Source organism: Eubalaena glacialis, chromosome 11, assembly GCF_028564815.1.
Source record: "Eubalaena glacialis isolate mEubGla1 chromosome 11, mEubGla1.1.hap2.+ XY, whole genome shotgun sequence".
In the NCBI taxonomy this organism is placed as follows: domain Eukaryota; kingdom Metazoa; phylum Chordata; class Mammalia; order Artiodactyla; family Balaenidae; genus Eubalaena; species Eubalaena glacialis.
Window position 1 is genome coordinate 108,488,633 of NC_083726.1, and position 26,304 is coordinate 108,514,936.

The following is a 26,304-nucleotide window of genomic DNA, read 5'->3' on the forward strand; positions in this document are numbered from 1 at the left end:
GAGTCTTTATTTGGTTTTAGATACATTAATAGCCACCGATGCATTGGATATTATTACATAGTAATTACATATATTTGCATATTTATATACTATACATACTACACGCATAATTGACTATGAACTATCTGATTGTTCTTATGGAGGTAAAACCCAGATTTAGACAAATAATTAAACCAAGTTCTTACCATAATTTTGTACAACCTAAGGTCGTTTTAAAAGCTTAGCAAGCTTTCAGTTATATGCTTTGTTTCCTAATTTCCCTGATTTCATGCCTTCTGTCTCCTAAGAAGCATAATTTAATTTTTAAAAATATCTGTCTGTATACACTAATATCTACTTGTGAATTTTATGATACTTTCATATATAAAATAATTCACTTGAAGAGGATATTGGCACCAAGCTGGGTGGTCCTTGTTAGAATTTATTTGGATTTGTTTGAAGTTAGATTTCATGGTGGAAATCTTACCTTGCTCCCTCTTTCTTCTATTTGTGTGTGCATGTGTGTTTATATGTGAGCATGTTTGTGGGTGTGTATGTGGTAAGAGAGGTGAGAAATCTTTGACCAAAAGGATTAAGTGCGAAGATGGAAGTAAACATTATAATTTGGCTGTAACACTTAAAGGATATTTGCTATTCACTACATGTGAATATTATGTTTACAGTGTTCCAACAGGCACTAGGGGTAGAATGATATGAATATATATTACATCTTATTTTAAGATCTATGTCTACTGAAAAGGTTAGAAAATTATAGCACATTTTATCAACAACATCGGAGAGGTGCATATAAGAATTTAGGTACTATAAGTCTGCTACATGACATAAAGTAGAAAATATAACTTATGTCTTGTTTGAGAAAAACTTTCTTTGTTATACTAAGGAATTTGATTGTATCCTGTTCCCTTAAGATAGTGGAGGATTTTTACATCATATATATGAAGTTTTATAATTTACTTGTTTAATATGATTTTTTCCTGGTTATAGACTCCTTCAAGGGTTGAAAACTAGAAAAATAAAAGGAACAGAAATGGCCTGTATCCTGTTTACAGGCATACCTCCTATAATTTCACTTTGCTTTATTGCACTTCGCAGATACTGTGTTTTTGTTTGTTTTGTTTTGTTTTTTACAAATTTAATGTTTGTAACCAGCTTCAACATTCCCTTAAATCAAACCCTAGTCCAGAGTAAGGCCCTAACTCTCTCCAATTCTACGAAGGCTGAGAGAGAGAGGAAGCTGCAGAAGAAAATTTGAAGCTAGTGGAGATTAATTTATGAGGCTTAAGGAAAGAAGCTGTCTCTATAACATACAAGTGCCAAGTGAAGCAGCAAGTGCTGATGTAGAAGCTGAGGCAAGTTATCCAGAAGATAACTAAGATAATTAATAAGGTGGCCACACTCAACAACAGATTTTCAATGTAGATGAAACAGCCTTATATTGGAAAAAGATGCCATCTAGGACTTTCATAGCTGGAGAGAAGTCAGTGCCTGGCTTCAGAACTTCAAAGGACAGGCTGACTCTCTTGTTAGGGGCTAATGCAGCTGGTGACTTGAAGTTGAAGCCAGTGCTCATTCATCATTCTGAAAATTCTAGGGCCCTTCAGAATTATGCTAAATCTGCTCTGCCTGTGCTCTATAAATGGGACAACAAAGCCTGGATGACAGCACATCTGTTTACAACATGGTTTACTGAATATTTTAAGCCCACTGTTGAGACAACTGCTCAGGAAAAAAGATTCCTTTCAAAATGTTCTTGATCACTGACAATTCACCTGAGTCACCCAAGAGCTCTGAAGAATATGCACAGTGAGATTAATGTTGTTTTCATGCCTGAAAACATAACACAACACAACATCCATTCTGCAGCCCAGGGTTCAAGGAGTAATTTTGACTTTCAAGTCTTATTGTTTAAGAAATGTATTTCACGAGGCCTTGGCTGCCATAGACAGTGACTCCTCTGATGGAACTGAGCAAAGTAAATTAAAGACCTTCTGGAAAGGATTCACCATTCTCAATGGCATTAAGAACATTCATGACTCATGAGAAGAAATGAAAATATCAACATTAATAGGAGCTTGGAAGAAAATGCTTCCCACCCTCGTGGATGATTTAGAGGGGTTCAAGACTTCAGTGGAGGAAGTAATGGCAGATGTGGTGGAAACAGCAAGAGAACTAGAATTAGAAGTGGAGCCTGAAGATGTGACTGAATTGCTGCCATCCTCTGTTAAAACTTGAATGGATGAGGAGTTGCTTCATATGGAGGAGCAAAGACAGTGGTTTCTTGAGATGAAATCTACTCCTGGTGAAGGCGCGGTGAAGATTGTTGAGATGACAACAAAGGATTTAGAATATTATAAAAACTTAGTTTATAAACCAGCTGCAGGTTTTGAGAAGATTGACTCCAATTTTGAAAGAAGTTCTACTGTGGGTAAAGTGCTATCAAATAGCACTGCATGCTGAAGAGAAATTGTTTGTAAAAGGAAGAATCAATTGATGTGGCAAACCTCACTGCTTTCTTATTTTAAGAAACTGCCACGGCGACCCCTGCCTTCAGCAACCACGACTCTGATCAGTCAGCAGCTGTCAACATCGAGGCAAGACCTTCCAGCAGCTGAAAGATTATGACTCGCTGGAAACTCAGATGATGGTTAGCAATTTTTAGCAATAAAGTATTTTTTAATTAAGGTATATACATTGTTGCTTTAGACATAATGCTATTGCACACTCAATAGACTACAGTATAGTGTCAACATAACTTTCATATGCACTGGAAAACCAAAAAATTCATGTGAATCACTTTATTTTGATATTTGCTTTATTGAGGTGGGCAGGACCTGCAATATCTCTGAGGTATGCCTCTACTTTCTCCCAGGTCCTTTAAATGTAGTTAATTCTCTTTCTGTTCCCAGTGATTAACATGAGAAGAAAGTGAATGTTGGGTGTTGCTATTCCACTATGGAAAACTATGAGAAATTGATGAAAGTGTGGAGGCGTCCAAGAAAAGTATCACATCCTTGCTCTTTACTTGGTCCTGCCTTTAAAATAATGTGCTAAATGTTTTGAAACTACCATTACTTAATCTGAGTGATTGTCACACTTCCTTTTCGACACTCTAGAAAGAACAGAATCATATTTTCTCTTGTATAAAAAGCATAAGATTTTTATGGATACAAAATAGGAACAGCTTTCATGAAAAAGTGAAGCTGATATCTGAATGGGTTAAAAATCAATGTTGTAAAAATAAATCACTATTTTAAAGATATTCTATTATTAAATGATTAAGAGTTTACCCAACTATTACATTAACAAGCATCAACACTTGCTTTGAACATCTTTCAAGCCAAAAGTGGTTTCTTGATTTAAGAAATGATTGCTGAATGCCTACTAAGTGCCAAACACAAAAAGAAAACAAAAATCTTTGCAAGGTGGTATTTTAATTCTATCACAGGAGCCTAACAATAAGACCACTCATGTGTAGAAGAGTTTGTCAGACAGAGCAATATAGAACAAAGAAGGAGGATTTGAAAAGCTGTACAAGTATGAAGTATGATAAAATTTTGATTCAGACACTGAAGCAAAGCCACACAGTGAAAGAGACAACTCAACAGACTTGAAAAAAGTGAATAAGCAAGTCGTACAGCTTGGCATCCACAGTTGAGGTGCTAACATTCATCTGGCTCCTTTACTAAAATAGACCTCAGAGTGTTACTAGGAAATGTATAATCCAAGCCTGGAAGTGCTTCCTTATTCTAAATCTAGCTCTCCTGGAAAGAATGGCTAAACTTCAGTCAAGAGTCCTGAATTATTTTGTTTTCCTTAGAGAATGTCAAGTTAATTTTTAGCTTGTTTCCAAAACAGTTGAATCTACTTTAAATCAGAAATATCCAACATCTGTACTCCAACTTTTTGACAGAAAATATAATCAACAACTTTCTGATGCTTTACTAGTAACAAAATGTCAGTTACAAAAAAATAAAAATAAAAAATAAAAAGAAATGATTGTGGAGGGGAATGTGGGCTACAATTGATAAGTTTCTAAAATTTTGCCAATCTTTACTTTACATTAAGCTTAACAGACAGACAAATATCCTTAGAAGGCACAAAAATTAGTAGCCAGAGGATGGCAAGGTTTTACTCCGGAGTACTGCCTATAAGAGTAATAAAGGACTGATTAGGTCAGCCTAACCGAACCTGAAATACAAAGAAGGGAAAAGTTACTCACATGTTAACCCCTACCTGCTTCCAGGGTTGGATATATTCACATACTTCCAGCAGAGGTCTGTCATGCCCCTCTGGAAATGCCAGACTATTTGTCCTTTGCCCTGATTGAAGAGCTCAACAAGCACCTAGGATTCACTATGCTAGCACCAAAGAAAATTCCAGGAAATATAGGAGAGTGGCTGCACATGAATAAGAAGTGGGCCAGGGTCCCATAATTTCAGAGCTGGAATACAGTGCAAACATAGACAAGCATGAGCAAAAGTATGGTAAGAGTGGCCCTTTGGGTGTGTATGAACACTAGATGCCATCTTGGAAATACAAAAGTGTTTCCAAATTAATGTCTATACAATTGTGTACAGCAGTCATCCATCTCAGTGAGCTGTGCTTGGGAAATTTGCAGTGAGATGCAAGCAATGTCTTTAGTGGCTGCCACTATTAAATTTATCTACATGCTGGCAGTGACAACAACGCAGTTAGTTCAGGTTACAACGACCAGCGTAAGTGGAGTTAGAGTGGCTCCTTTCTTATTAAAGACATAGGAGTCTTCAGTGAGGCACCAAGTAAAGTTCTGAAATAAACTTTTAGGGTCCCCTTGCTCTGTTTCCTTTCTGGAGGCATAACATGGTTTGAGAGGGACTAATCTGTCTCCTTGTGGACATGGTATTTGTTGGCTCTTCTGTTTCAATAGTTGAGATTTTAAGCAAATTTACTGTGTTGGATTTCTATATTTCAATAGATCCTCCACTCCATGATTCTGTAGTCCCAAGATATAATTTCCATGATTACCCTATCATTGACCATCCCATTCCACTGAATGCTAATCATTGTTCCCCCAAAATAAGATGCTTCCCACTTCCAAAGTGGATGCAAAACATACTTGTTCCACTTCTAAAAGAGTAGTTTCTGTCCCATGTTGGGCACTAATGGTCCAGTGATGAAACAAGGCAAACACCACAAATGGCACATGATACAACTCAAAGGAACTAAGGGATAGTAGGATGCATGTGGTGCCCCAGACTCTGGTTATACAACTGAAGCCACTGTAGCTAGTGCTACAGGAAAGGGATCCTGGTTTCATGTAGATTCATGGGAAAAATGCTAACGTGGAATCAGAAGACAAGACCTCCAAACACAGTTAAATAACTAACCAGTATGTGATCCAAAAAAGGTCAGATTTCCAGGTCTTAGTTGCAGCAGTTCTAGAGTAAAAGGATTAGATTTAAGTCAGTGATTTTCATAATTTTATCTTTTAGAGCAGAACTTTTATATAAATAAAATTTTAAGTAGAGGTGTAAACAAATGAAATGCACAGACTCCAGAAGTATTATTACTGAGGCTAGGGGTACTTTCCCATTTAACTTCCTCCACACTTGCCTTTGAAGATCTAAGGTTGATTTTCTTAAAAAATAGAAACAGTTTATTTATATGATGAAACATCCATTCTAACATTCAAAATTTATGATTTTCAATACTCACAATTTAGTAGATATGTTTGAGCTATCTTCTCATTTCCAGATTATTTTTTTTCCTGAACCAAACCAATCTCTTGAAAAAGTCCTTTTTGGTTGAATTAAATCCTACAGAGAATCAGAATTCATAACACTATGGACATCAGGTTTGGAGTATGTTTTACTATCTTTGTGTCTCCTGCATCTAACATTGAAGGGCAACAGCAGTTGTTCAACTTGTTTTCACACTTATTGACACATGACTAAGTTGATAACTGATTAATGTATGTGGTAGGTTGTTACAATATGACCTTCCCCCAAAGAATATCATCTTCTTGTATTCATACCCTTGTGTTGTCCCCTTCCACTTTGAATCTGAACTGACATGTTAGTTGCTTTAACCAATAGAATGTGGTAGATATGATGTTTCTCAAGTTCCTTAACCAAGTTAAGAGGCCTTGAGGCTCTTTCTCTCTTGTGAAAAACTAAGCCACCATGTAAAGCAGTCTGGACTATCATGCTAGAGAGATCACATGGTAAGAGGGGCCATGGAAGATGAATGACCATGAAGGGAAAAAAGTCTTTGAGAATAAAGACCAAGGAGAGACAAGCCTCAGGCTTGCAGCCATCCCAGCTGGGGGACCAGACATATGACTGGTGACATCATAGATACGTCTGTCCAAATAGCAGCCCCATGGATGACCCAGCCAACATCATATGGAACAGACATAAGAGCTATTTTGGCTGAGCCCTGCCCAACCAACCCACAGAAATATGAGAAATAATAAAATCATTATTGCAGTAAGCCATTAAATTTTGAGACTATATGAGATAAGCATGTATGTTAAAAGGCTCTGGTCAAAGCAAAAAGCACTTATCTACTTCAAGTCTTGCTCCACTGTTTTTCTCTAAGAGTTGAATATTGTTTCATTGCTTCATATACATCATTTTTACTCATGTTATCTAAAGCATTTTGAGAAATCTAACAAATTTTATCTAGTCAGGAAAGTTTAGTATTATTTCAACTTTAATTAAAATTTTAATTTTAGTACATTCTTCATTTCTGGTCAAATCAAAAATGAAAATATATTCCAAAAGTACCATTACTAACATATATTTAAACCTAATCAAATGTTAAATTTAAAGCAGGGGTTATGGAGAAGTCATTATTTGGAATCACTAACAGATCTAATCCATTAATCACATATTTTCTTTAACTTATCTTCTTATCTAAATGTCTTCTGGATTGTTAATCTCCAACTTTTTTAGTCTTGCCTTTATGATTTCCCTTATGCTGTGTGATATTTCATCCTAATATGACCACTGTTGCATGCATATTTTCTTTTTTTTGTTTGCAATTTTATTTCATTCTATTTTCCTTTATTTTACTTTTTACAGATATAAATATTAAAGATATTAAAAAATACAATCTAATAAATTTACTCTGAATTCTAATAGTAACTTCACAACTTGTTTTAAATTATATTAAAACATTAACAATAATGAAAAAGCATATATTAAGATTGCAGTTATGTTTAAAATATTAGCAACTTTCCAACAATAAAATTTGACATCTAATTTTTTGAAATGGGAAAAATGCAAGGTGCATTTCTATTATTTTAGATTGTAATTTTTAGATTGTAATCTTCTTCCTCCATTGTTTTCAAATTTTACTGAAATTAAAAAGTAATTGAAAGGCACAAGATAATGAATCAGGATGGCTTACATGGTCAATATGTATGTTTTTTATACAAGGAAAGAAATATCTTTTATGATAACATGTTAGTTCTGACTGGACCAACTATAGTTTGAGATAAATGATTTTCCTTCCCATTTGACCTGTTGTGTCAGTTATAATTAGTGACTCCAAGCTATTGCTGTTTTCATTTTTCTCCTTAAATACATTAAATGTGCATTAATATTTGATGTTACTGACATTTCCTCTAAATGGATTTTAACTTCATTAAAACAAATGTTTATTTATAAAACCATAATGTTCGTTATAGAGGTATAGATATTGCTTAAAAATATTAAAAAATTGAAACAAAATAGAACCAAAGCCATTCTGATAATCTCCTGAAATAACCCCTCAAATGGAGAATCATACTATGTTTATTGTTGAGAATAGCTAGAGTTTGACAATATCCTATCAGTTTTCCATAACTTACAGAGTTGTAAAATAACTTGAAGACAGTGAAAGGCACATACATATTTTTAAAATAAATATGTTATGTTAACAAATGTGTTTATTTTTGTCACTTTAAGAAGTCAAATGGATATGTATGACAGTAGAAAGTTGAGTGATGTGTGATCGTGAGTTCCTCTGGTCTTATAAAATGCTTTGTATAATAGACATTTTCTAATTATCTACCTAGTAGTTTTCTCTGGGTAATAGAAATTAGTTACTCTGGCTAAAAGTTATAATTAATATGCGTGGTTAAAACTCTATGAGAAACAGTGATGGGGAAAATTTTTAATTTTCCAAAGATAAAGAACAGGTTTTTCCTAAATTAGCGATTTTCAAACATATTAAGTCTCTGAACCTCAATACACTCATAAATTATCTCCTGTGGTGGTTACTTAAAGGAGTATTTCTTTTTTTTTTTTTTAAACATCTTTATTGGAGTATAATTGGTTTACAATGGTGTGTTAGTTTCTGCTGTATAACAAAGTGAATCAGTTATACATATACATATGTTCCCATATCTCTTCCCTCTTGCATCTCCCTCCCTCCAATCACTTCTGATATCAAAAGTTCATTGCCAATTTCTGTCTAAGGCATCACTACTAATGGTGATAAAAATTCACAGATGCTGGAAAACACACACTTCTGTAGAAAAGACATTTCCCACTAGTGCAGAAAATACCAATATGGACTCTATTTGCTAAAAGAACTATTGGAATGAACGTTTCTGAGATTTTGTGTGCTTATTGTACCATGTAACAGGAAGGGGAAAATGCTCTATTATTTGCATAATATTTTTTGCAAACTTTCCTTGAGAAGTATGTGTTGAGCCTAATTTTCTCAGTAATTTGCATTCATGCATGTATGTATTGATGTAACAAACTCCAACAAGTACTTACTATGAGCCATGCCTCTCTAAGTATTTTATAAATAATAATGTTTAATAACTGTACTGATCTCAGACGTACCCTTCCACTCCCCCAGTGGCTCTTTCATCTAATTTCAAAACTGCAGCCTATACTGCGTATACATCTTGGTCTCTCCCAGGTTTTTAATCATCTAAAAAAACCATTGAAGTTCATTATATGAATAAAACTGAGCATAAACAGTTATGGCAGTCCCAGAACCTAAAAAACAACAAACACACAAAATGACAAAATATGTTCAAATTAAGAAATTGCTATAACCTCCTCTGTGTGACAAATTGAATTTCTATTAATGTAGTTCCAAGAGTGCAGAAAAAGTGGATAAGGGAAGAAAATTCATGTGCATATTATTGAACTCTGGCTCTAAAATAGTGTCGGTCTTGTCTTTATCTCTGTCAGGACTGCCAGAAAAAGTAGCATGAGAACAAAGGTTTTACCTGTCTTGTTTGCTTCTGTATCTACAGCTCTTAGAACACCGCCTTGTCTGATTTGTAAAATAATTACCTGTTTCATGAATGAATGCCTGAATATATAAATGGAATCAGGCAATAAGTAGATTTATAAAAAATTGAATGTCTCTTAACAACTAACTGAGGTCAGAATCAACACACCTGCCTCAGTAGCATGAAAACTGTGGCATCAGTGGGATAATCTAATGAGAACAAGGCACACAGAGAATCTAGAAAAATAGCAGCACAGAGCTAAATGAGGCGACAATACAAACATACACTGTTTCGCATTCAAAACCAATTTCTAATTGATCTTCATCAGATGGTTCTCCTCTGCCATTCTTCAACCTGCTAAATACGAGACGTCAAAAGTCAGTGGCTTCTAGTGTCTGATTCTGCTTCTTGTTAGATTTGTAAACTTGAGTAGGTTACAGAACCCCTTTAATATTCATTTCCATCATCTGTAAAGGTAAAACGCCATTAAATAATTTATTAGAAATGATGTGTCGATTCTGACGTGGCCCTGCCCCCTTGGTCAGACCTCAATCAACAGCTCAATGCGCTCTATGTGTACAGAGGTGTACTGTACGGTACAGAATATTTCCAACCGCAGATTTGCTGATTCTCGAAATAACACAGCGCCTACACTAGCCTCCATATGACCATACAATCTTCGGGTTGAGGTGAGTGGATTTTGGGCAGAGGAGATAGCATGTCTGTTAAAAAAACAAAACAAAGACAAGAAGCTACTACAAAAAAATAGTGGGAATTGAAGCAGTTCACCTGGTCAAGGAACAGAAGATAAAGCTCAAGGAGGAGAAGGAACCAAAAGTGAGGTTTACAAGCCTGGATGTGGTGATCATTATCACTTTAACTGCATCATTATCGTTCAAACAAACATGACCAGAGGAAATGGGCCTAAATTCAGAATCATAACAGCATCTACCCACTATGAGAGGAGGAGGGAAGAAGAAAGAGCCAAACACAAAGAAAAATAACACAAGGGTCATAAAGCATCGATTAGACTGTAAATACTAGAGTTGTATTTTACACGATGTCTTTTTTTTAACCTGGATTTTCTTCTGATAGAGTGCTTAGAGGTGGATATTTTGTAGATGGAAATAATGAATAAGTGAGGACACAAATGACAATCCCTAAGCTGCGATGGGGAAAGGTGTTAAATAATACCATACAAACGTTATTGGGGGTCCTGCTTATATACAACTTTGCAAAAGGAACTGTTTCTCCCTAAGTTCCTCCCTGAACCAGTGCCATGACAGAACAGTAATTGGAACAGAAAGTCTTCAAGACAGCCAATTCACATGAGAGGAAAAGAAAGCAGGAATGTGGCAAAAATAGTTCCAGAAAAAAAGGTGAATCAAACAGTCGTGATTTTACTGAGTGTTTTAAAAGAAGCAAGCTATTCTTAGCAATCAGTAGCAAGACTGTACTGTACTTAAATGTCAATTTTAGCAGGAACACGATCTAAAGTAAAAACTTATTTTACAAATAATAGAAGGTGTTTTGAAAAATAAGGCAATGCTATTCTAATGCAGGTGAACATGAGACATTGCTAGTACGGTTAAGCAGGTGACACTAATAGAGTCGAGAGAGAGGGAGAGGGAGAGGGAGAGAGAGAGGAGAGAGGAATCGAGAAATCAAGAAATCAAGCAGAATACATCAGAGATTGTTCTTTTATAAAGTGTTTTCTCGCCATTTCTTTAAAGAGTTAGAACGGAAAATTAAATGGTGTGTAAGATACAAATATAGTCCCTAATTTTGTATCCAAAATCCTTGGGGAAAATGTATTTTACGAGTCACAATTTTGTACTTTAAAATATAATATGTGCATATACATATGTAAATTAACAGTAATGGAATTTGATGGTTCACCCTATAACCAAGCACATCAATATTTCCTCAGCAAAATGCACAAAACAAAAACCATAATTAGCTTCATTCAAGTTTTGGAACCAAACTTCTAAAAATATTTTGCTTTATAGATACTTTGGTTTTCAGCATTGTGGATAAGTGGATAACTGATTAGCCATGTGTATCTCCCATGTCAGTGTATGGATTAAATTATATTCAGTTCTTTCTTCAAAAACCTTTTTTCTAAAATCCCTTCCCTTCTTACTGAACCTTTCTACACATGGTTCCATATTGATAATTTATTGGCGTGATCCTACCCACATGTTACAGTAAAGAAGCTGACATATAGATTAGACAAGATAGGTTCAATGAATCTTCACAAAATACTGTGTTAGCGAGTCATACTTCCAATTGGGTATGAGAAGTATCTCTCCCAAAATACTATGCTTCTGTGTCCTTGGGAAACCTGGTTTCTTCCACCCTGTGTCCGTCACTATCCTTTTCGTCCTCCTTGAACTTCCCCTGCTCTGTTCCTGTCTCAGGTGCTGATTCCTGCAAAATACATTTCACAGTTTCCAGGACCAACCAGTTTCCAGTCAGGTTCAGTCAATGGGAGCAACTGGCTTGACATTTGGAAGGTGAGAAGTGGGGAGAAGCCTGGTGTTTTTGCTTTTCTCTACTTGCTTCAGGCTGCATCTCCTGCCGTGGCTACACAAGCCATGTGGGTTTAACACCTGCCAAACAGCAACTGCTGCCCCTTCCCAGCTTCCAGCACACACCATCCACTGTGGTCCCAGCTCTTACCAAGTGGTTCCGGGGAACCCACCTCCTCCCTCAGCTCCCCCAGCCCTGGGAATGGTCCCAGCTTTCTGTTTTTCTCATCTCTGGGCTGTCTTCTTTCTCCTGTTTGTCTTTTCAGCTCTACAACTGTTTTGTAAATATTTCTCTGTATTAAATTCCCTCCATTTAATGATCTGGCATGGGCTTTGTTTATCTGCCTGGACCCTCACCAGTGTTGCAAGGCATGCAACGTGTTCCCAGTGACACTTTCAGCACTCTGTCACCAGAGGCTATGATTCTAACATCTTTCTTCATAACACCCCTTCCACATCCATTTCCATGCTTCTTTGCTGCCTTCTGTGCCCCTGGAAGCTGAACTCTAAAAATTGCACCACTCAGCCTTCCTTGCCCTCTGGCTTCTGGCTGGTTTCAGCCATTGGCAGGAGATCAGAAGGTGAGAGGAAAAAAGAGACAAATTATTTAATTCTCCAGCATCCTCCTTGATTGGTCATATCCTGGTAATGCCTAAAATCTGTCCCTGTGGATTCTTGTCATCTTCTGACACTCAACAGCGGAGCACAGTATAATCATTATCCTGCTGCCCTACACAGTGTTGCCTAGGATAGAGATAGCTTAAAAAATCTATTTATTTTATTCATTAAGTAAACAACCTGAGCTCTGATAAAGTGCTCTGTGGCATTTTTCTAGGATATTGGATGCTAAAAAATATTTGCCGTATAATTACTAAATAAATAAACCGTCTGCATTCTGATATGGCAAGTTGCATTTTTTTTTCAGAAAGAATACTGGATTTTCTTCTGTGGTTATTTTTAGTTTAAGTGTCAGGCATTTGGTCAACACACTCTAGGTACGTAAAGGTGTTGCTAACATATTCACTCACCGTACATTCCTCTGAACAGAATTTTCCAACCACAGTGTGACCAGCGCTTGACAGGGCATTTAGCACCTAGACCACTATTGATGTTATTGTAATGGTTCTTGGAGATTCTAAGAGGGCTTTAAGGAAAGGAGAATGAAATTTCTGATGAAAAGTAAGATTCTACTGCAGAAGATATTGAAAGGAAAACCTGTGCAGGACCAATGTTACTGGTCAAGAAGCAGTAGGTTTAGCTTAAAGGTAGAGAAGCAAATCAAAATGGAGATTTACAAACTTGGGCGTGGGGCTCACTGCCACTTTAACTGTCACATTAGTGCCATTATCCCTTGAGCATGCATCATCATAGCTAACATTAGCTTCAGAACAAGACTGGATTTTTCTCTTGAAGAGGAAGCAGGGAGGAATGAAAAGACATAAGGTGAAATAAGAGGCTGGAAAAACATTTGACGTAAGGAGAATAAGAAATAACATGAGGGTGAAAAAAACCATGAATGCAAGTCATACATACAACTATGTAAATGGTATAGTCCTGTTCTAAGCATGTATTCCTTGGAGATTTCTTCTCAATTGGGTATATTTTGTTAAAATATTTTGTAAAGAGAAGTAATGGGCAACTAAATGCGTATATAAAAACCTGTCATACTGTTTATTTATGTAAAACAGAATCTTTTAAAATCTTGAACTTCTTAAAAAAAAATAAAATGTAACGGGGTGAAAAAAGCTTTTGGAAAACACATTCAGGCATTCATATTACAGAAGCAGAAAGCTAGACCGTGCTAAAAATAATTCCTGAAACAATAAGTAAACAAAACAACCATGATTTGCAGAACTTATTGAAAGAAACAATTCATTTTTAGCAATCAGTAGCAGAAACTCTATACTTAGTGGCAGTTTTAGGAAGAATATGATTTAAAATTACGGAATTATTTTGCAAATATTACTAAGAGTTTTAAAATTCATGGTCATCATGAAACAGTCTCTATGGATACACTAGAGAAGTAACAGTGTAAGAAAATAAAGAGGAATCAAGACAGCACTCGTTCAGGAATTGTTTTTAAATACATGCTGTATGGAACAAGAGGAAGTAAGAAAGATAGGGTCAGACACTTCTTCTGTGTAATTTTGAGGAGGTCATACCAAAGCTCAACAATACCAGCTACCTATGGATGGTAGGGAGCGTGGAGATCCATCAGATATCTACAATATTAGCCATTTTGAGTGGTTTTACAATAAAATGTGCACCATGGTCAGGCTGCAAATGGTCTGGAAAGCTGAAAACCTGACACATTATTTTTATGGGGCCAAATTGGTATGGGCAGAATTGGTTGATCAGTCTAGAATAGTAACACTATTGCCTAGATAAGTGCTGACAGCAGTGAGGTACCACTGATAACTCCAAGAGGAGGTCAGATATCTGATATAGTTAATCTGCTGGGAGTGCTGGGGCCAATGTTCTGCGCATTTTGGTCTCCTCCCCCCAAAAAATGGTAGGATCAACTTGGGCTGGGTTCACAAGTCCGGCATGCAGTGGTTGCCTCTGAATTAGAAACAGAGTCCTATCGTTTGTGTCAGTCTACCGTGGCACTGTATTGTCATGTCCAGTAGGATAATGGATCCAGGCAGCAATGGTAGAGAATGTGGACAGCTACATGAAAGAGCTGGAGAGTTAAATCAGTAGCTGTATATTCTTTCTACAGTTTATGACCCAGAGGAGGTGAGTCTTACCTACCTGCTAGAGTAGTTTCCAAATCTAAGACACACAGGTAGGGCACTGACAACAATCCATCCATGAGTCAATAAAAAACATGAGATTCATCCAGAGGAATACTGGCTAGAGCTACAAGAATGGCTGTGAGTTCTGCCAACTGAGTGTAATGACCATGTCAGCTGTTGGTTCTGCATAGCTGGCACTGTGTCAAAACAGACATATCCATATCAGATTGCAAATAGCCAAGGCATCAGTGAACCTGACCTAAGTATTTGGGGGACCTCTGTGACTCAAGTACCTACCAAGCCCATCACTTTTCTTTAGGTGATGGAGCTGGGGTAAAGTTTCTACAAAAGAATAGGTGCCACTTTTACAGGGAAAGCTGACACTGCTGGAGCCAGGCTATCTGTGTTCTTGAATAGAGCATTTCCATTTGACAAGGAAGTCTTGTGGTATCCTTCTTACATTGTTGTTATTGAGTCCAGGTTGTATCACCCCAAAATAAGACTGTCAGGCCAAGGAATCACAAGGTTCCATGAGTCAAGTGTTTAGTTTTTACAAGAAAATTTGATTTAGAGCAATTAACAGCTGTTTTTCAGAAAGAATGTAAAAAGTAGCTATGTTAAGGAGAAAACAAATTTAAATCCCCAAGGGAAGGTAGAGGCTTCCTTCCTTTGCTGAAAGGCTCCTTTAAAGCAAAAGTATCAGTTGTAGAAAGTTGTATTCCCAAGGGATTATTAAGGTTATGAGGCTACAAAGGCAGACAACTGCTTGCTGTTCTTCCAACAGCCTCTCGAAGTATGCTGAATGCAGGTTAACCCATCAAGTGCAATGCCTAATGCTTTCTCCAACATCCATTAGGATGCCGGGCCCCTTTGTTGGAGGGGTAGTGAAGGTGAAGAGACAGCAGTGTTTCTTGGACTTCTGGAGAAATTAAATATTGTGAATCAGCCCACGTTACCCCAAGAAACTACTTGGGTACCAGATTCCTGAACTTTGTGGGGTTTATCAGCCCTCTCCACAACTGCTGGCAGAGATATGATAACACTGCATCCAGGTTTCTTGAGACCAAAGCTTCTGATTTTCCAACCAATAGAGCATCATCTATATATAATCTATATAGTGAATGCTTTGGACATCAGTGGGTAGAGACATTTTCTATAAATCCTGACACCCCCACTAGTGGCAAATGTTAAGAAGTTTGTCCTTCTAACACTGTTCAAATTTGGTCTCTTCTGATCAAGAGAATCCTGTCACAGATGGGATGGAAAAGTGCAAGCATATAATACATTAATTTCTACTGTACATTCAAGTGTAGAAGCCACAACAGCAGTACATTGAATAGGCCCCCAAGTCCCCACCTACAAGATCACATAAATTTTGCTTTCCTGCCAAACTCCATCAGCTGAACCTAGGATGTACCTTTTCTCCACGAGATTGGGTATAATGATGATGTGGGTGACTGTATTGAACAGAACATTATTATTAATGACTTAATAGGTAATGATTTATAAGCAAAGGGAATATTCTATTTGGTTTCTGCGTTAGAGAATTCCTTGAAGAACTATTTTTTGGAGGGTGGAAATATTTACTAATGTGTCTATCAAACTAAAGCCACTGATTTTAAATGGACTTTGAATATTTGAATATTCAGATTTTTAATCCATGCAGGAATCTACAATGAGTAGGCATTTGCTATGGCTATGCATAGATATGTGAGTTTTGTAATATTTCATTTTCTTATTTTTTCAAATTTTTATTTTGATTTGATTTTGGTTTTAGTATGGATAGAAAGAAATTTCCTTTTTTTTTTAACATCTTTATTGGAGTATAATTGCTTTACAATGGTGTGTTAGTTTCTGCTTTATAACAAAGTGAATCAGTTATACATATACATATGTCCCCATATCTCTTCCCTCTTGCATCTCCCTCCCTCCCACCCTCCCTATCCCACCCCTCTAGGTGGTCACAAAGCACTGAGCTGATCTCCCTGTGCTATGCGGTTGCTTCCCACTAGCTAGCTATTTTACGTTTGGTAGTGTATATATGTCCATGCCACTCTCTCACTTTGTCACAGCGTACCCTTCCCCCTCCCCATATCCTCAAGTCCATTCTCTAGTAGGTCTGTATCTTTATTCCCATCTTGCCACTAGGTTCTTCATGACCTTTTTTTTTTTTCCCTTAGATTCCATATATATGTGTTAGCATACAGTATTTGTTTTTCTCTTTCTGACTTACTTCACTCTGTATGACAGACTCTTACTCCATCCACCTCACTACAAATAACTCAATTTCATTTCTTTTTGTGGCTGAGTAATATTCCATTGTATATATGTGCCACATCTTCTTTATCCATTCATCCGATGATGGACACTTAGGTTGCTTCCATGTCCTGGCTATTGTAAATAGAGCTGCAATGAACATTTTAATTAGTATTACAAATTTGGTAGAAAATGCTTCAGATTGGCATTAATTATAAAAAAGAAGAAATAGAAGAGTAGGCATAGAAATGGGAGTCTAAAGGCATAGAATTGAATATTTTTGTAAAACGTATTTTGACAGTCAAACTACATTTCTGTGAAAGCTAAAGGACCTGGGCTGTGGCTAAGTGTTTGGCAGGATTTCTTGTGATCTGGATTGGAAGTACTATTGACAGAGCAAAAAGAGGTGGTTAGAGAAATATGGTCTTTAGTACAAAAATATCTCAATTAGTGTGAACTATGTGACTAGACTAAGGTTGGTTATACAACATTTTCATAATATATGACAACCAAAGAATTGTGTGTCACAGGAGTCACCAACAGAGCAAGGAGAAAAGTTAACAATTCTATATGAAACTTTGAACAATTCCCTTCTCTTTTCTAATCTTTCTTAAAGAGTAATCGGTTAAACATCTACCTCAGTATCACCTACTGTACTTATACTATAGATTCCTTAGCTTCACCCCAGACATAGATTCACAATTTCTGTGGTTGAACATGGGAATCTGATTTTGTAAATAGTTAAGAATAATTAAGATTGAAAAGCACTTTTCTGCCTTCATAAACTTTTACCTGTGTTCAATTAATTTAAACACAATTTTCTAACATAATACCATTCAGGTTTACCAGAGAAGTACAAAGTTAGTTACAAAAGAATCAACAAATATCTACGTCAACATCTTGCCTTTGCTGCTATGTATTTATTCTCTTCTTCTTTCTGTGGAATCCCCTGTTGACTGGGGACTCTTCACATTGTCCTAAATTCAATTTGTTGCTTTAATTCTCTTGCCTTCTTCCACCCTTCTACTCTACTTCCTGATTCTCACTGTCAAATTCTGCTCATAAGACCTGGTTCTCTAAGAAGGTTCAAATTGTAAAGATATCCAGAATGTTAAGGTTTTATCCTGTACCAAATCAGGGCAAATGTCACTGCATAATAAAATTGATTAAAATCCATAAGGATGGCAAAGGTGAAGTCATCACATGTGGAAATATGGCCTTGGAAGCAGGGCTGCCAAAGGACATCCTAAGTCACCAAAGACAGAACACTGACCAAAATCAATACTTTGTTCAAGAATGACAATGAGGTTCTAGGCAAAGCTTTCTATCATTGCATTAAATAGATTCCCAAGCCTAATTCTGGAAATGGAAATACACTTTTAAATCATTTTTGTAACATTACATAAAAACAACGAAAAGTGAGTTATGATTAAGTTATGAATTAGAAATTAAAACATTTGTTTTTATTTTCCTCTCAAGTCACAGATTTCTGCAGGGATAATTAGTTCTACTCTCTTAAAAACCTATGGAATTATACATGCATCTCTATTAAGAATCTATTTCTATGTTGGTATCTTGTAGTTAGATTAGTTATACTAAAATATCTATTAAATTAGAATATAAGTTACTTAACAGATGGACCATGTCATTCATATTTATATCTTCTGTAACATATATTAGAGTAGATTTCCTATCGAAGACGTTATGTTTGTGGAGTTGATATAAATAATGAAGGTCTTTGCAGCATAGGTATCAGGGTATAAAACCATTGCTTGCTTTTTGCAGAATTGTGAGAGATGCTTATTTAGAGTATGCTACAAAAATAGTCAGATATCATAATATCATACTTTAAGCTAAAATGGCAAAATAAAACATTAAAAGATTATGTGTATAGGAGTAAACAATCAAAAAAAAGTAAAGAAGGGAAAATTTTTGATAAGGTATCTACTTACCACATTCTGTGAAATAAATAATGGTCTGAAGGGGAAGACAAAGTAGAACACTCTGTAGTAACTTAGAATTCGTGTCACTCCAAATGGCCATGGACATCAGGAAAAGGCACAGGATGCTCAGCACCCCAGAAATGAGCCTCCACGGAAGAGGTGAGAACTCTCCTGAGAGGCAATTTAAAACACAAGTAGAATCATAAGAGAGGTACCCCTACAAATAGAGGCATCTGACCTTTGACCAAACAACAAAAACCATTCAAAGAGAAAAGATAGACTTTTCAACAAATGGTGCTGGAACAACTGGACATGAATCTAAACACAGACTTTAAACCTTTCCAATAAATTGGCTCAAAATGAATCCTAGACCTAAATGTATAATGGATTTGGCAACGAATTTTTAGGTACAACACCAAAAGCACAATCCATGAAAAAGAAAACTAAGCTGGACTTTGCTAAAATTAAAAATTAGTCTAAGACACTTAAGAGAATGAAAAGGCAAGCCACAGACTGGAAGAAAATCTTCTCAAAGCACATATCTAATAAAGGAGCTGTATTCAAAATATACAAAGAACTCTTAAAACCCCAAAATAAGAAAACAAGTAATCCAATTTAAAGACGAGCAAAATATCTGAACTGACCTCTTCAATGAAGATATACAGATGGCAAATATGCATATAAAAAAGTGTTCAACATCAGATGTCATTAGGAAATTACAAATTACAATAACAAGAAGCAACCACTCACAATTATGAGAATGACTAAAATCTCACTCACAATTATGAGAATGACTAAAATCTAAGTCATTGATAACAGCAAATGCTGATGAGGATGTGGAGCCATAGGGACTCTCATTCATAGATGGTGGGAATGCAAAAAGGTACAACCACTTTAGAAGATGATTAGGCAGTTTTTTACAAAATTAAACAACCTCATACCATACAATACCACAATCACATCCCTTTGTATTCACCTAAATGATTTGATAACTTATATCCACACAAAAACCTGCTTATAAATATTTATAGCAGCTTTATTCATAATGGCTGAAACTCAGAAGTCTATATGAGATATATGGGCACTGTCTGTACTTTCTGTTAAATTTTTCTGTCACCCAAAACTACTCTAAAAAATAAAATATATGAATTTTTTTAAAAAGCAGAGGAAATAGTTGGAGAAAGATCACAGGGCAAATAATAAATATAATGTTTATAGAACATTCTACTGTTAAGATATATTAAAATATTTTTTAATTCTCACAACCAGTCCATGAAATATTTTTATCCAGTTTTAGACAATAATTAAATGTCTAAATTAATCAGACATTTAAATGTCTAATTAATTCGACATTTAAATGAGAAGAAAATGTTATTTTTTACACCGGTTGTTTGCACAAATCAACATAATAAGTTAATGGCAGAAGTGCATTCCTAATTCACAAATTCAAATTTGGCTTCCAAATCTGACTGTCTTTCATCCCTTTCCACAACAATGTGGGAAAAATAATAATGAGCTATCCAAAGTCAAAATGGCAATTGATTCATTTATACACTGAGCTCTCCCCTACAATAAAAATAAAAGGGGGGGAGAACTTCATGATGGCAGAGAATTAAGACGTGGAGATCACCTTCCTCCCCACAAATATATCAGAAATACATCTACATGTGGAACAACTCCTACAGAACTCCTACTGAACGCTGGCAGAAGACCACAGGCTTCCAAAAAGGCAAGAAAATCCACACGTACCTGGGTAGGCCAAAAGAAAAAAGAAAAAAAAGACACAAAAGAATAGGGACAGGACCTGCACCTCTGGGAGGGAGCTGTGAAGGAGGAAAAGTTTCCACACTAGGTAGCCCCTTTACTAGTAGGCATGGGGGGTGGCGGTGGGGGGAAGCTTCGGAGCCACAGAGGAGAGTGCAGCAACAGGGGTGCAGAGGGCAAAGCGGAGAGATTCCTGCACAGAGGATGGTGCCAACCAGCACAAATCAGCCTGAGACGCTTGTCTGCTCACCCGCTGGGGTGGGTGGGGGCTGGAAAATGAGGCTCGGGTTTCAGAGGTCAGATCCCAGAGAGAGGACTGGGGTTGGCTGCATGAACACAGCCTGAAGGGGGCTAGAGCACCACAGCTAGCCTGGAGGGAGTATGGGAAATAGTCTGGACCTGCCAGAGAGGCAAGAGACCATTGTCTCCTGGTGCATGAGGAGAGGAGATTCCTGCTTTGTGTGCACACAGAAGGCAGAACACCACCTTAAGTGAGATCCAGAGACAGGCACGACCCACAGCTATCATCTCAGACCACAGAGACAGGCACAGACTGCTACCGCTGCCACCACTGCCACGAAGAATCCTGTGTGCAAGCACAGGTCACTACTCACACACTCCTGGGAGCCTGTGCAACACGCCAGGGTCCAGTGATCCAGGGCCAACTTCCCTGGGAGAACACACGGCACACCTCAGGCTGTTGCAACATCACTCTGGCCTCTGCCACTGCACGCATGCTCCGCATTCCAATTGTGACGACCGTACCCCTCCCTCTCCTGGGCCTGAGTGAGCTAAAGGGTCCTAATCAGCCGCTGCTTTAATCCCCTCCAATCTGGGTGAGGAATAGACACCTGAGGGTGACTTACACACAGAGGCAGGGCCCAAACCAAAGCTGAACCCCATGAGCTGTGCGAACAAACAGGAGAAAGGGAAATTTCTCCATGCAGCCTTGGGAGCAGTGGACAAAATCCCCGCAATCGGCTTGGTAAACCCTGCATCTGTGGAATACCTAAATAGACAACGAGTGTTACCAAAATTTAGGTTGTGGACATTGGGTGCACTGTGGACTTGGGGTTTGCTTTCTGCATTTGATTTGTTTTTGGTTTTATGTTAATCTTAGTTTAGTTTTCAGTGATTGTTTTCATTTGTGAGTTTGTTTATTGGTTTGGTTGCTCTCTTCCTTTTTTTTCTCTTTTTGTGAGTGTGTGTGTGTGTTTCTTTGTGTGATTTTGCCTGTTTAATTTTTCTTTTACCATCTGTTTTGGGGTTCTGTCTGATCCTTTTTTTTTTTCTTCCTTTTCTTCCGAGCCATGATGTAGGCAGGGTCTTGGTGCTCCAGAAGGGTGCCAGGCCTGAGCCTCCGAGGTAGGAGAGCTGAGTCCAGGACGATGGACCACCAGAGACCTCCTGGCCCCATGTAATATTAAATGGTGAGAGCTCTCCAGAGATCTCCAACTCAACACTAAGACCCAGCTCCACCCAACGGCCAGCAAGCTCCAGTGCTAGACACCCCATGCCAGACAACTAGCAAGATAGGAACACAACCTCACCCATTAGCAGAGAGGCTGCCTAAAGTCATATTAAGTTCACAGACACCCTAAAACACACCATCAGATATGGCCTGCCCACAAGAGGGACAAGATCCAGCCCCACACACCAGAACACAGGCACTAGTCCCCTCCAGCAAGAAGCCTACACAAGCCACTGAACCAACCTCACCCACCGGGGGCAAACACCAAAAACGACAGGAACTACAAACCTGCAGCCTGCAAAAAGGAGACCCAAAACACAGTAAGTTATACAAAATGAGAAGACAGAGAAATACACAGCAGATAAAGGAGCAAGATAAAAACCCACCAGATGAAACAAATGAAGAGGAAAAAGGCAGTCTACTTGAAAAAGAATTCAGAGTAATGATAGTAAAGATAATCCAAAATCTTGGGAAAGGAATGGAGAAAATACAAGAAATGTTTAACAAGGACCTAGAAGAACTATAGAGCAAAGAAACAATGATGAACAACACAATAAATGAAATTAAAATTTCTCTAGAAGGACTCAATAGCAGAATAACTGAGGCAGAAGAACGGATAAGTGACCTGGAAGATAAAATAGTGGAAAAAACTACTGCAAAGCAGAATAAAGAAAAAAGAATGAAAAGAATTGAGGACAGTCTCAGAGACTTCTGAGAAAACATTAAATGCACCAACATTCGAATTATAGGGGTCCCAGAAGTAGAACAGAGAAAGAAACAGTCTGAGAAAATATTTGAAGAGCTTATAGTTGAAAACTTCCCTAACATGGGAAAGGAAACAGTCAATCAAGTTCAGGAAGTGCAGAGAGTCCCATACAAGGAGAAACATGCCAAGACACATATTAATCAAACTATCAAAAATTAAATACAAAGAACAAATATTAAAAGCAGCAAGGGAAAAACAACAAATAACACATAACGGAATCCCCATAAGGTTAACAGCTGATCTTTCAGCAGAAACTCTGCAAGCCAGAAGGGAGTGGCAGGACATATTTAAAGTGATGAAAGGGAAAAACCTACAACAAAGATTACTCTACCCAGCAAGGATCTCATTCAGATTTGACGGAGAAATTAAAATCTTTACAGACAAGCAAAAGTTAAGAGAATTCAGCATCACCAAACCAGCTTTACAACGAATGCTAAAGAAACTTTTCTAGGCAGGAAACACAAGAGAAGAAAAGGACCTAAAAATACAAACACAAAACAAACAAGAAAATCGTAACAGGAACATACATATCGATAATTACCTTAAATGAAAATGCATTAAATGCTCCAAACAAAAGACACAGACTGGCTGAATGGATATGAAAACAAGACCCGTATATATGCTGTCTACAAGAGACCCACTTCAGACCTAGGGACACATACAGACTGAAAGTGAGGGGATGGAAAAAATATTCCATGAAAATGGAGATCAAAAGAAAGCTGGAGTAGCAATACTCATATCAGGCAAAATGGACTTTAAAATAAAGACTATTACGAGAGACAAAGAAGGACACTATGTAATGATCAAAGGATCAATCCAAGAAGAAGATATAACAATTGTAAATATTTATGCACCCAAGATAGGAGCACCTCAATACATAAAGCAAATACTAACAGCCATAAAAGGAGAAATTGACAGTAACACAATCATAGTAGGGGACTTTAACAACCCACTTTCACCAATGGACAAATCATCCAAAATGAAAATATATAAGGAAACACAGGCTTTAAATGACTCATTAGACCAGATGGACTTAATTGATATTTTTAGGACATTCCATCCAAATACGACAGAAAACACTTTCTTCTCAAGTGCACATGGAACATTCTCCAGGATAGATCATATCTTGGGTCACAAATCAAGCCTTGGTAAATTTAAGAAAACTGAAATCATATCAAGTATCTTTTTGGACCCCAAGGCTATGGGACTAGATATCAATTACAGGAAAAAAATCTGTAAAAAATACAAACACATGGAGGCTAAACAATATGCTACTAAATAACCAAGAGATCACTGAATAAATCAAAGGGGAAATCAAAAAATACCTAGAAACAAATGACAATGAAAACACGATGACCCAAAACTTATGGGATGCAGCAAAAGCAGTTCTAAGAGGGAAGTTTATACCAATACAATCCTACCTCAAGAAACAAGAAAAATCTCAGATAAACAACCTAACCTTACACCTAAAGCAATTAGAGAAAGAAGAACAAAAGAAACCCCAAAGTTAGCAGAAGGAAAGAAATCATAAAGACCAGATCAGAAATAAATGAAGGAAATGATAACAAAGATCAATAAACCTAAAAGCTGGTTCTTTGAGAAGATAAACAAAATTGATAAACCATTAGCCAGACTCATCAAGAAAAGAAGGCAGAAGACTCAGATCAGCAGAATTAGAAAGGAAAAAGGAGAAGTAACAACTGACACTGCAGAAATACAAAGGATCATGAGAGATTACTACAAGCAACTATATGCCAATAAAATGGACCACCTGGAAGAAATGGACTAATTCTTAGAAAAGCAAAACCTTCCGAGACTGAACCAGGAAGAAACAGAAAATATAAAGAGACTAATCACAAGCACTGAAATTGAAACTGTGATTAAAAATCTTCCAACAAACAAAAGCCCAGGACCAGATGGCTTCACAGGTGAATTCTATCAAACATTTAGAGAAGAGCTAACACCTATCCTTCTCAAACTCTTCTAAAATATAGCAGAGGGAGGAACACTGCCAAACTCATTCTACGAGGCCACCATCACCCTGATACAAACACCAGACAAAGATGTCACATAAAAAGAAAACTACAGGCCAATACCAATGATGAAAATAGATGCAAAAAACCTCAACAAAATACTAGCAAACAGAATCCAACAGCACATTAAAAGGATCATACACCATGATCAAGTGGGGTTTATCCCAGGAATGCAAGGATTCTTCAATATATGCAAATCAATCAGTGTGATACACCATATTAACAAATTGAAAAATAAAAACCATACAATCATATCAATAGATGCAGAAAAGCTTTCAACAAAATGTAATACCCATTTATGATAAAAACTCTCCAGAAAGTGGGCATAGAGGGAACCTACTTCAACATAATAAAGGCCATAAATGACAAACCCACAGCCAACATCGTTCTCAATGGTGAAAAACTGAAACCACTTCCACTAAGATCAGGAAGAAGACAAGGTTGCCCACTCTCACCACTATTATTCAACATAATTTTGGAAGTTTTAGCCACAGGAATCAGAGAAGAAAAAGAAATAAAAAGAATCCAAATCGGAAAAGAAGAAGTAAAACTGTCACTGTTTGCAGATGACATGATACTATACATAGAGAATCCTAAAGATGCTACCAGAAAACTACTAGAGCTAATCAGTGAATTTGGTAAAGTAGCAGGATACAAAGTTAATGCACAGAAATCTCTTGCATTCCTATTCACTAACAATGAAAAATCTGAAAGAGAAGTTAAGGAAGCACTCCCATTTATTATTGCAGCAAAAAGAATAAAGTACCTAGGAATAAACCTACCTAGGAGAAAAAAGATCTCTATGAAGAAAACTAAAAGACACTGATGAAAGAAATCAAAGACTATACAAACAGATGGGGAGATATACCATGTTCTTGGACTGGAAGAATCAACATTGTGAAAATGACTATACCACCCAAAGCAATCACAGATTGAATGCAATCCCTATCAAACTACCAATGGCATTTTTCACAGAACTAGAAAAAAATTTTACAATTTGAATGGAAAAACAATAGACCCTGAATAGCCAAAGCTATCTTGAGAAAGAAAAACGGAGCTGGAGGAATCAGGCTCCCTGACTTATAATTATACTACAAAACTACAATAATCAAGACAGTATGGCACTGGTACAAAAACAGAAATACAGATCAGTGGTACAGGATAGAAAGCCCAGAGATAAACCCATGCACATATGGTCACCTAATTTACAACAAAGGAGGCAAGAACATACAATGGAGAAAAGACAGCCTCTTCAATAAGTGGAGCTGGGAAATCTGGACAGCTACATGTAAAAGAATGAAATTAGAGTACTCCCTAACCCCATACACAAAAATAAACTCAAAATGGATTAAAGACCTAAATGTAAGGCCAGACACTATAAAACTCTTAGAGGAAAACATAGGCAGAATACTCTATGACATAAATCACAGCAAGATCCTTTTTGACCCACCTCCTAGAGTAATGGAAATAAAAACAAAAATAAACATATGGGACCTGATGAAAGTTAAAGGCTTTGCACAACAAAGGAAATGATAAATAAGACGAAAAGACAACCCTCAGAATGAGAGAAAATATTTGCATA

General features: G+C 37.0%; 1 pseudogene; it reads left to right on the forward strand.

Moving 5' to 3' along the window:
- The first annotated feature begins 1,135 nt into the window (after positions 1–1,135).
- Positions 1,136–2,622, forward strand: LOC133101751 (tigger transposable element-derived protein 1-like; annotated as a pseudogene).
- The last annotated feature ends 23,682 nt before the right edge of the window (positions 2,623–26,304 follow it).